The following is a 12,198-nucleotide window of genomic DNA, read 5'->3' on the forward strand; positions in this document are numbered from 1 at the left end:
TAAGGCCATGATCTTTAGTTCTAGAGCTGATCTGAGTCAAGCTGCCATCATATCATGTAGACAGGCAGAAACAAAATCTCAGTTTCAAAATCTTCTAAATCTTCAATTTCAGTGACATGTAAAAAAAATACAGTTAAATTCTAGGTTTAATTTCAGTATAATTTGAGTAAAACATAGAATAATACATAGTGTTCTGAACATTTAATTTGATTAAATAGTTTTTCAGGAAAATTAGTAAGCTTTTGGTTCCAATTAATTACAACATTGTGTCCGATAGAGTCTGGTTTGTTAAACAAGTATATAAAATCAGTATGAGGTTAAATTTAAACATACACACAAAAGTGAATAAATGATGGTTAAATATTTAATTTTGAGATTCAGGTATACTTTAAAGTAGGCATGCAATGAAAAAGCTTGAACTTGTTGTGAACAATTCATGCATGTTTTACAAAATGCTGAATTTTCTCTGAACTTGATTAAGATACAAATCACATCAAAACAAAAAGTCCAGTTTAATTCCAATTTCAGTATAATTTGAGTAAAACATAAATATTTCAGATGGTTCTGAAAATTAAATTTGATCAAATAGTTTTTCATAAAAATAAACAAGCTTTATTAAACTTATTAATTACAACATTATGTCTGGTAGTGTCTGATTCATTAAATCGTTATATAAAACCAGTATGAGGTTTCATTTAAACATACACACAAGTAAATAAATGATGACCAAATGTACATTTTTGAGATCTACTGTAAAACAATTCCAGATTTTTACAACCAGTTACTGTAATTTTTTATAGCAAATTACATGAGTATCACTTTACAGGATTTAACTGTAAAAAAAAGTTACAGTAATGCGCTGTTTTCAGAATTTTTAATTTCATTCAACATAGACATTAATACAAAACTATTTTTTTGTTAATTTTTAGACATAACAGAATGGTATTGCAGCCCTAAAAATTTGTTTTTTGAATTACATCTTCAAAAAACTTGAAAGAAAATCATCCTGTTTTGAAACAACATGAATATCATAGAAAATGTTCATTTTTGGCTGACTGCACCTTTGCAAGGTTAACAATGAAATATTAAATATTTGTAATGAATATAACTTTTTGCTTAGTCAAAAACGTAATAAGCTGGAACACAAGTATTGATTCATAAAACTAAAGACTTAAACACCCCAAATCATTTCACAGTCAGGGTAAATTAGCCAAGGAAAGCCACAATAAAACATAGTTAATTCTACAAGATAATACTGTGAAATCACAGTAATGGACTTCACTATCCACTGTGAAGTTACACTATATGGCTGTAATTTCACAGTAATTTAATGAACCAAAATCACAGTAAATTACTGTTAACTACCTCAAAGTAATTTGTTGTGAATCTACATTCAGTATTTTACAGTGAAAGTAAAGCAATTATTGTCCAGTAATTTACTGTGAATTTAAGGTCAAATATTTTAACAGTGTAGGTATATTTACAGTAAGCATGTAATGAATATTCACAATGAATTTGTATTTTGATTATTATCTTGAGCTTGTTGTGAACCATTCATTCATGCACTAAAAAAAAAGCTTTTAGTTTAAAAAAAAAACTCCAGTTTAATTCCAATTTCAGTATTCAGTATTCCAATTTCAGTATAATTTGAGTAGAACAATAAATATTTCAGATAGTTTTTAAAATTAAATTTGATTACATAGTTTTTAATGAAAGTTAATAAAATGTATTTATAACATTGTGTTTGACAGAGTTTGTAAAACCAGTATAAGGTTTCGTTTAAACATACACACAGAAGTAAATAAATAAATAATAACCAAATGTAAATTTTGGAGATTCAGGCATACTTTAAAGTAAATATGAAATAAAAATTCGCTCCATATTTGTATTTTGCGTATCTTATTGCATCTTCTTGAGCTTGCTGTGTAATAATTTATTCATGCATGTTTAAAAAAAAAAAAATTGTGCTCAGAATTTAACCTAATGTTGGGTGAAATGACAGACCTCTCTTACTTTCCTCTATTCAATCAACTATAAATGAGCAGATTCAAATATCCAGCCTAACTTATTATCATCATTTTAAATATTCTGATTCTCATAATGTAAATCACATTATGGAATAGAAACAAGATTCTGTCATAATTTAATCATTCGTCCTCCTCTTGTTGTTCAATGTGTTTTTCATTAACACACAGTATAAGTATTCTGAAAAACTTTTGGAAACTACGGTATATCCAGCCTTATCTCAAGGAAACGTAAGTATTTTACGTGTTGTCAGTTTAGTGGCTAATTCGTACAAATTTGTACGAGTTAAGTCGTACGAAAATGTACGATTTTAAAAAGGAGGCATGGCACCCAACCTCACCCCTAACCCCAACAGTTATTGGTGATGAGCAAATCGTCCTAAATTGTACGAATTAGATCGTACGAATTTATACGAATCAGCCTATAAATCAAAAAGTTACGAATTGCCGTTATATTGCGTTGGTATATCGGTTTAGAACAGATTGGGGTAAGGAGGAATCTTTAAAGTATCTTAAATTGTGTTTTCAGCAGATAAAAAAGAAAGGAAATGGTTACAGATATGAAATCACTATAGAGAGTGCTTAAATAATTTTAAAAATTTCATTTCTGGGTGGCCTGTTAAATACAAGGAGATTTCTGGTTCGTATTTACAGGTAAATGTGAAGCTTCCTTTTTTGTGATCTATCTAAAATGCATGGTTCAGCAGCACAAGAGCGCTGTAAAGTGCCTCAGGGGTGTGTTTATCCAGAATGAGCCACAGCCAGGTCCAGAAGGAATCTGCAGACTCGTTTCTTATTTTTCTGTGGATGGTTTGGATGGATTTGAGCATGGTAAATGTGTCACGTTCGTTGGTAGCTCAAAATATAATGAATTTAGCCAAAATATGTAATAACTTAACACAAGGGACGTGGGATGTGTAAAACACTGTGTAATTCTGTGGAGATTTCTGTGTAATAGTGTGCATGCAGATTCGGTGTAATAGTGGGCCTGGATATTACCCTAAAAACGGGAGGGGTATGGGAGTGCGATCCAAAAATTGAACATTCTGATGATAGTTTACAAATATGGATAAAGCAAGATGTTGCAGGAAGAGGAGCCTGAATGACAGAATAAAATTACAAAACCACTGGGATTGTCTTTTACAGTGACATTTGTATTAATCTAAACAAATTCAATTTTAATCTAATTAGAACTTCACCTTTGTTTCTGGCCTGATATGCTGAAATTGTTTGACAAATTTGAAATATTGGTATGGCTTTTTATTCTATCATTGTATCAGCTTTGATACAATACATTGTAAAAGAGCTATAGACATAAAGATGGCTTTACTTGAGATTTCTCAGTTATGAATTTGAGTAAAATGTTTGTTTTAATTTAGAAAGGTTTGCTAATATGTCTTCCACATTTTAATAAAAACTTGAGTCATTTAGATATTTTTTTTTGAGTGACAATTAGTCCGAAAATGTAGCATATTTTGTTATTAGATGCAATAAAAGGTCTAAATGGCAACATTTTCTACAAAAATTTGGAAGACACATCGTCGGTAGTTTGGAAAATAAAATAAATTTTACAAAAAATAGTTTTAAACATATGAATAAATGGCACATTAATAGAAACAATAGAATTAAAAGATATAGTTCACTTAAAAATGAAAATATCTTCAGCATTTACTGACACTCAAGTGGTTCTAAACCAGCGGTGCCCAAACGTTTTTCTATAAAGGGCCAAAAACCAATATTGATTGAGGGCTGTCGGCCGAAGGCAAATATACCAACTGTAATACATTAAAAACGTCATGGGTAATTAATAATTTATTTTTTTGATATTTTTTAAATAATATTTTTTGTAGCTCAGCAATAGAACAAACAAACTAAAAAGGTTACAAAAGGATACATTATATATTAAATGACAATGTCTTTTAAAGGCATTCGTCCCAACCCTCCCCATCACTCTAACCACAGATTGGATGGTGGGCCAAATAAAAGGTTACCAAAGGTCAACTTTGGCCCGTGGGCCTAGTTTGGGCAACTCTGTTCTAAACTTAACTAATGAATTTATTTATTTCTTTTAACACAAAACAAGAAACTAGTTAGAAAAAACCAGCCCTTGACATCCATTGTAGGAACTCGGAAGGAAAAGAATACAATGGAAGTCAATGGCTGCTGCTTTCCAACATTTTTGATAAATCTCCCTTTGTGTTTAACAGAAGAAACTCAACCAGGACTGGAACAAGCACAGAGTGAATAAATGATGACAGACAGACTTTTTAGGTGAACCATCCCTCAATATTGCTTTCCATACAGATGATGGACAGCAAATGGGAAATCTTAGATATTAAATTCCTGTAAAATGCATTCAGCTGACTAGACTGTTTTTAGCTACAGTGTACATCCCAAGGGTAGACATTGATTTTCCCATCAAACCACAGTGGCGTTTCACTCATTGACTCACTAATTACACACACCTACGGATTACACACAAATCACTCTCATTATTTATCAATTGTGTCCATATATAGATGGGAACCCGAGAAGGCCCTTGTGATAGCGTTTTAAATGTAGCTTCTTAATCTGCTGTGAAAGTATATTGGCCATATTCCACGCGTCTAATGCCATACTCAGTAAAGCGAACAACCATTTTGTCAATCTGAAGCAGAAATCATTACATATATCAGTTTCTGATTAATTAGCTGCGACAGGTCCATCAATAATATTCATTTGCTTCATAGAGTGTGAACACCATTAGCTTGACAGTAAAGTCTGCACGTTAGGAGGAAGGTTGCTTTAAAGAGATGTGTTAGCAAAGGAACAGAGATAGCATAGAGACTAAAATCTATACATATGCTTTTGTATGAGTTCATAATGGTGGCGTCTGTAAAATAAAATAAAACAAGTTTTTGAAAGTCTTATGCTCACCAAAGCTGAATAATTTGAATATTTAAATAAACGCAAAAAAACAATGAAGGATATTTTCAAATTACAATTGGAAACACTTTGTTTTGATGGTCCATTTGAGTATTAGTAAACTGTCTGCTTAATATCTGTTGATACTGCGCCTTCAACAGACAAAGAAACTAGACTATAAGACTATAAGAAACTTTGCAAGTACATGTCAACTTACACTAACCCTAACACCAACCTAACAGTCTACTTAAAATCTACTGAGAATTAGTTGACATGTAGATGCAATGTAACTTAAATTCAACAAACGGACTATCAAAATAAAGTGTGACTTTACAATTACACTGAAAAAACATGATTTCTGCAAAATTGCTGCAAACAATTTATACAGTATCTGTTGAATTTAAACAAATTAAATTGTGTAATGTTCAACTTAATTAGTTTCAATTCAGCCAATTAATATTAAAATATTATTGAAAAATTAATAATTCCAAGTAATCAACTTTAAATAATTTTTTCAGTGTACTTTTTAACAAGATTGTTCGGAAATCATTAAGATACGCTTATTTTTTCACAAGAAGCATTGAAATGACATTGATATTATGCTTTTAAATTTTGTGAATTTTTTTATATTATTTAAAAAATAGAAAGATCAAAAGTCTGGCATTTATTTGTGGTCTCATGCAGGAAAAAAAAAAAGACATTTGGAATTGCCATTAAGAGGTATGTGTTTTGAGGAAAATGTTCATTTCTGATGTAACTACTGATATCTAGTTCATTCATTCATTTATTTTCCTTTGGCTCAGCCACTTTATTCATCTGGTCGCCACAGCGGAATGAACCATCAACTTATCCAGCATATGTTATACACAGCGGATGCCCATCCAGCAGCAGCCCAATACTGGGAAGAATTCATACACACTCACTCACACACATACACTACGGTCAATTTAGTTAATCCAACTCACCTATAGAACATATCTTTGGTCTGTGGGGGAAACCGGAGCACCCAGAAGAAAACCCACGCCAACACGGGGAGAACATACAAACTTACAGAAATGCCAGTTAACCCAGATATCATGTCCATAAATGTTAAATATGTTCATATACATCTATGGAAAACAAAATGAAGAGACCACCTAAACATTTCTTTGAAATTACTTGATGTGTTTCAAATTTAAATTGTATTTGCCACATGCAGAGTCATTCAGTATGATGCGCAGTGAAATGCTTCCCCAACCAGCCATGAGCTTAAAATAATAACAACATATATATTAACAATAAGAATAAAATTTTTGCATAAATATACAGTTGAAGTCAGAATTATTAGCCCCCTTTTGATTTTGATTTTCTTTTTTAAATACTTCCCAAATGATGTTTAACAGAGCAATGACATTTTTACAGTATGTCTGATAATATTTTTTCTTCTGGAGAAAGTCTTATTTGTTTTATTTCGGCTAGAATAAAAGTAGTTATTAATTTTTTTAAAAACATTTTTGGGACAAAATTATTAGCCCCTTTAAGCTAATTCTTTTTTGGATAGTCTACAAAACAAACCATCATCATACAATAATTTGACTAATTACCTTAACCTGCCTAGTGCACCTTATTACCCTAGTTGAGCCTTTAAATGTCACTTTAAGCTGTATAGAAGTGTCTTGAAAATTTTCAAGTAAAATATTATTTACTGTCATCATGACAAAGACAAAATAAATCTGTTATTAGAAATAAGTTTTAAAAACTATTATGCTTAGAAATGTGCTGAAACAATCTTCCCTCCATTAAACAGAAATTGGGGAAGAAAATAAACAGGGGCGCTAATAATACAGGGGGCTAATAATTCTGACTTCAACTGTATATATGCAATAGAAAATGAAAGTCAATATAAAATATTTTAAGACTTTTGATATATGTATGATAAGTGTTGGAGTAATAATTGCTACAACATATTCTATAAGAGCCTGATAACATTTGAAGTGTTTGAAGTGGTAATTTCAGACAGCATTTAGAGGTTTTTGCATCTGAACTGTTCATTCCTGCTGTACATTTCAAATAAAAATGCTCTCATTTAGAGCTTTACTTTTTCTTTTTTCAGAATAGAAAAATATAGCAGCCATTGTTTTAAAGAATCCCCCCTTCCACCCCTACTCCTTCTTTTGGGTGTTCCAGTCGTTACTAAGCCTGCTGACGTTTCTGTGTGGAGTTTACACGTTCTCCCCGTGCTCATGTGGGTTTCCCCCAGGCTCTGTGATTTCCTCTTATCCAAAAACATGCAACTTAAGTTAATTGACTCTTCCAAATCGGCACCATAGACATGCTCCTAGTAAGTAGTCATCTCTTGAGAGCAATCACTATCTGTTCTCGAGATCTACCTGAGCTCAAACTCTCCTCTCGCCTTGCAAATGGGAGGGAGCCCCGGGATCGAGGATCTTATGAGCTCAGGGCTGTCTCCTGGGACAGCATGCCGAAAAAGCTTCATAATCAATCATCAACTAAGAGTGAACTCTTGAAATATTGATATCTGAACACCTCTGAAGTAAAAAAAAAAAAAAAACATTGATATTTTTGATAATTCACGCAAAAAAAGCTACATTAAAAAAAAACTGTTAATTAACAGTTTCCGTACTTTGTGTTTTCCGTTTATTTTCGATTTTGTTGACTTTTGATGTTTAAAAATATTTAACTCTACAAAGTGACTTTTATTGACATTTTAGCAGTTTGAAATAATAAAACGTTTAAGAAATAGTATAGAAATAGTTTTTGCAGCATAAAACACAACACCATCCAGGACAATGTATCACTTTAAACTATTAAAAAATGATCATAAAATTCCCTTTTTCAAACTTTTTAAGGTTAAAAGCTGTCAGAATAAATATCATGGCCTCATAATGTGATTCAAAAGCATAAATAATAAAAAGTAAATAAAAAATGAATCACAAAATATGGAAAACTTTTAGTTTACAATTTTTTTTTTTAAGTTTATATCGTATAAGGGAAAGGTAGAAGAGGAAGAAGTCTTCCCTACCTTTGAATGCAGTCTGACAAATTATTGAAAGTGACATGTCAGCTAATTGCCACAGTTTTTTTAACACTTAAACACTTTGATTCTAACAGGAATTAATAACATGCAAGACTCAACAGAGTTTATTACATATACTTGGTTTTACTCCACACAACCAGCAGAAAAGCACTCAAAGATGCAGCGTTAATGACGTAAAAGCGAGAACATGTTCAAAAAGACGTCCGTTTCGTTTCATCTCCTCAAAGCGTCAGGCAGGTACGCGTGAACCCTCGAGCCCTCGGCAATTTCTCAACCAAATCTAATTTAGCACTATTTTTCCCCCCACTTTCTTCCCTTTCTCTCGCAAACATGAAAGAGTACCTGAGCTTGCAAGGTGCTTCTGGAGAGGCCAGGATGTTAATTAAGTCTCTATCGGAAACTTTTGTTAATTTTAATAGTTTTAGGAATGCGGCTGGCATGGAGGCGGGTGGCAGGTGTAATTTCACGGATTAGGCGCGGTATGAAGGCTGCCTCTCTCCGACCCTGCGGCGCTCCCCATTCCGCTTTGAAGATAACTTTACCCATTATCACAACAATGGCACACGGGATGCAATGTAATTCATGCAGAGCCAGCGAACATGAGGATACCACCACTTACACTTCTGGGGAATTCAAAAGAGAGAGGGAAAAAGAGTCAATGAATTTTATTTTAGTTTTTTTTTTTTTTTTTTTTTAAGCGCACACATATCCCAACGTACTTTGGCTTCCCGGGTGGCGCAGACCTTTCCGCACATGCATCTCTAGGATATGCTTTATCGGTTTTGCCTGCCTTCCTCCCACTCATCTCACATCTCTCTCTCTCTGCCTCGTACACGGTGATGACAGGCCTTTCAGACTGCAGGAAATGGTTTGGCTTTGAAGTGGAATTGGAGCCTGTGGAACTGTCTAGATTCTTGATTAATATGAGGAGAGGGTAAAAAGAAACAGAGAGAGAGAGAGAGAGAGAGAGAGAGAGAGAGAGAGAAAGAGAGAGAGATTGGGGAGATGATGACCCTACCCTCTTGCAGGATGAATAAAACTGGGGACGATGAGAGAGGAGCCCAGGGACTGACAGACAACACGGAGGTTAATTTGTCAGTTTCTGTCCACTTAAAAGATAAAATTACCTCCAACGACGCGCAATGAGAAACAGCAACGCTTCTGGGTTCTTTAGGAAAACAGCTTTTTGTTGTGACTTTAATACTTTGCACAATCAAAAGAATAACTCATTACATGAACTCAATTTAATTGAGAGCAGAATTTCCATCCAACAAAATTTGTTTAGCACCAACTAAAATAAACTATTAACACAATTAAATGCAACTGAGTTGGTCCCACATGATTTCATCAAATAAAAGTTTCAATAAATTTGTATTTTTATTTAACTTATGGGCCATTCTTCAACTACGGGCACTTTTAGCCTTGTGAAGTTGAGTAAAAAACCTTGTTCAAAATGAACATAACATAGCCTCATAAGTTTAAACAATTAGTCTAGTTTTAAGATCTATAAGAGGACAAACTTATCCTAATCACTCCATGACTCATGGAAACATTGTGCATATTCAAAATGTGCTTCTTTCACTTGAGTAGGCCAGGAAACACTTCTCTTTTATGCACCTGACACTTTTTCTAAATCTACAAGGACTCTACAACGAAAACAATGTTTACTTTAAATGTGCCACAACCATGTTGCACTGCTTGCTTCAACCTTAAATAAATCTTGCACAATATTAAACCTTAAATGTCTCTTTTGCGCAATATTCACCTTAAATGCCGCTCTTGCACTATATCCTGCACAACATTGTTCAGTCTCATGTAAAAGTACTTGTATAGCCTGTTTTATGAGTATAGTTAAGTATTTTATAGTAAATGTTAGTTATGCATAGGTTTTTTAAATAGCTCTTATGTCCAGTGTTGTGTTTGTATTTATGATTAATTTACGTAGCACCACTGTCCTGTGAGACACGATATTTCGTTCCTCTGTTTGTCCACACATGTAGTGGAATGACAATAAAGCTTGACTTGACTTAATTGATTTGTGAATTATGATTTCGAGTGTATAATGAAACCAATATTTTTCATGTTTTGGACTGTCAGAATTGTATTGTATCAGCTGAGTATTGTATTCAGATATTAATAAGTGAATAGTGATCATTGAAATGTTATTTTCCTGTACAATGGAGATAATGCTTTTACAGGTGGAGGAAATATTCCTTGTGTTGTTAGCTATATTGAAACAAAAATGATATGTTTAACTACTGACTGTGGATTAAGAGGTAAGAGTGAGAAGATTGTGTCCCGCACAGAGGAAGGCATTGGGCCAAAACATTGTTTCGCATCTCCTAAAAATGTAAAATAAACCTATATAAAGTGATTATTTAATGTGTGTAAATCTTGACCTTCTGAATAAGAATGTGAATTGTAATGTTTGCCAATTCTGCAATAGTGATATTGAAACTGTTGAACATTTCTTTTTTTCATTGTAATTTGATTAATCCTTTCTGGTCTGATGCAGGTAACTGGAAAAACAATATATTTCAACATTTCCATCTATGGTTGGGACATATTGAAATTTGGAGTACATTTGAACGACAAAATGATGCCTCAGCTGCAAATTGTTTACTTTTTTTAATTAAATTCTGCATTCATGAATGTAAAATTTTGAAAACAGCTCCTCCATCCGATAGTCTTAAAAAAGGAGTTTGCCACCTATTTGGTGGCTTTAAAATGATGAAGGGTGAGAAGGCTAAAAAAAACAGATTTATTTCAAGAATGTGGTTTTATTTGACCCCTTACAAAGTTTGTGTTAGTGTTTTTTATTTTCTTTTAATTTTATGGCTCTATATTTGATTCATTGTATGTCTGACATTACAATGGAATTGAGTTTTGCCTAAATTGTTGTTTTTGAAAAGAAAACAAACAAACAAACAAACAAACAAACAAACAAAAATCCTTCTGGATAAGTTTAATACACACACACAAACAAACACAGTATCGGTGCACACCATACATATATTTACAGTAATTCTGTAAATAGTTGTGCATTTTATATTTATATATATATAATTTTTTTTTTTTTTTTTTTTTTAAGACCACTCTGAGACAATTAACAGCTCTTTGTTCAGTTAGTGTGTATTTTGATCAAAGCAGCAAGTAGAACGGATCCTGAAACTGAAAAAAATGTATGCCTCCTTTTACAAAGGGAAAGAAAATAGAGGGGGCAAAAGGAAGAAGACAAGCTGTTAGAAAGACAGAAACAGGAAGACGGTCCAATTAACTTCAGGTGCTGTCACCTCATCACTGATACAAGAAGTGCAAACACTCTCTCTCTCTCTCTCTCTCTCACGCACACACACACACACGCACACGCACACGCGCACACGCGCACACGCACACGCACACACACACACACACACACACACACACACACACACACACACACACACACACACACACAAGCAAACAGACACAAACGCAGGTGTATGTGTATTTACACAAGCAGTCACTCCCAAATCTGATGTCTGCCTAGCCTAACAGGTATACACATCCACATCTGCTCTAGCATGCGCACACACACACGCATTTAAAAACGGAAAAAAAGTATCCTCATGTTAACACGAGGAAATGCAGTTTAAGTCACCTCACTAAAAAAAAGATTTACGATTTACGTTTAGCAGATGCTTTTATCCAAAGTGACTCCCACACACACATTGTGAACACAGGGGTTGGGGGTTCAGTACTTGCCCAAGGGATTCACCTCAGCCATGTTATTGAGGATGGAAGTGATCTAAATTCCCTGCCTGGACTCGAACCTGCAACTTTTGAATCACAAGTTCAACTTTCTGACCATTATATTTTATTATATGATTTGAGTTGAGTTGAGTTTATTATCCACACTTTAGAAAATTGTCTTTGGCTTCACAATACATCACCACATACAAATACATACATTTCTTACAAATGCTTTTAGTATTCTCTGAAAAGGTAAAATTTTAATCAATATATGTCCCCAAATACCTAATATAATACTTTTTATTATAATATATTATATTATATTATATTATATTATATTATATTATATTATATTATATTATATTATGTTATGTTATGTTATGTTATATTATATTATATTATATAATTTTATATTATATTATATTATATTATATTATATTATATTATATTATATCAAGTATTATATTCTATTACATTATAGTATATAATTTTCTATTATTA

The 12,198-nt window shown here is 32.8% G+C and overlaps 1 long non-coding RNA gene across 5 annotated transcripts in view; it reads right to left on the bottom strand.

The window, feature by feature from the left end:
* Positions 1 to 12,198, bottom strand: part of LOC141385789 (uncharacterized) — a 267,880-nt gene that overhangs the window by 148,453 nt on the left and 107,229 nt on the right. The window lies entirely within an intron of this gene.

Source organism: Danio rerio, chromosome 5 (assembly GCF_049306965.1).
Source record: "Danio rerio strain Tuebingen ecotype United States chromosome 5, GRCz12tu, whole genome shotgun sequence".
In the NCBI taxonomy this organism is placed as follows: Eukaryota; Metazoa; Chordata; class Actinopteri; order Cypriniformes; family Danionidae; genus Danio; species Danio rerio.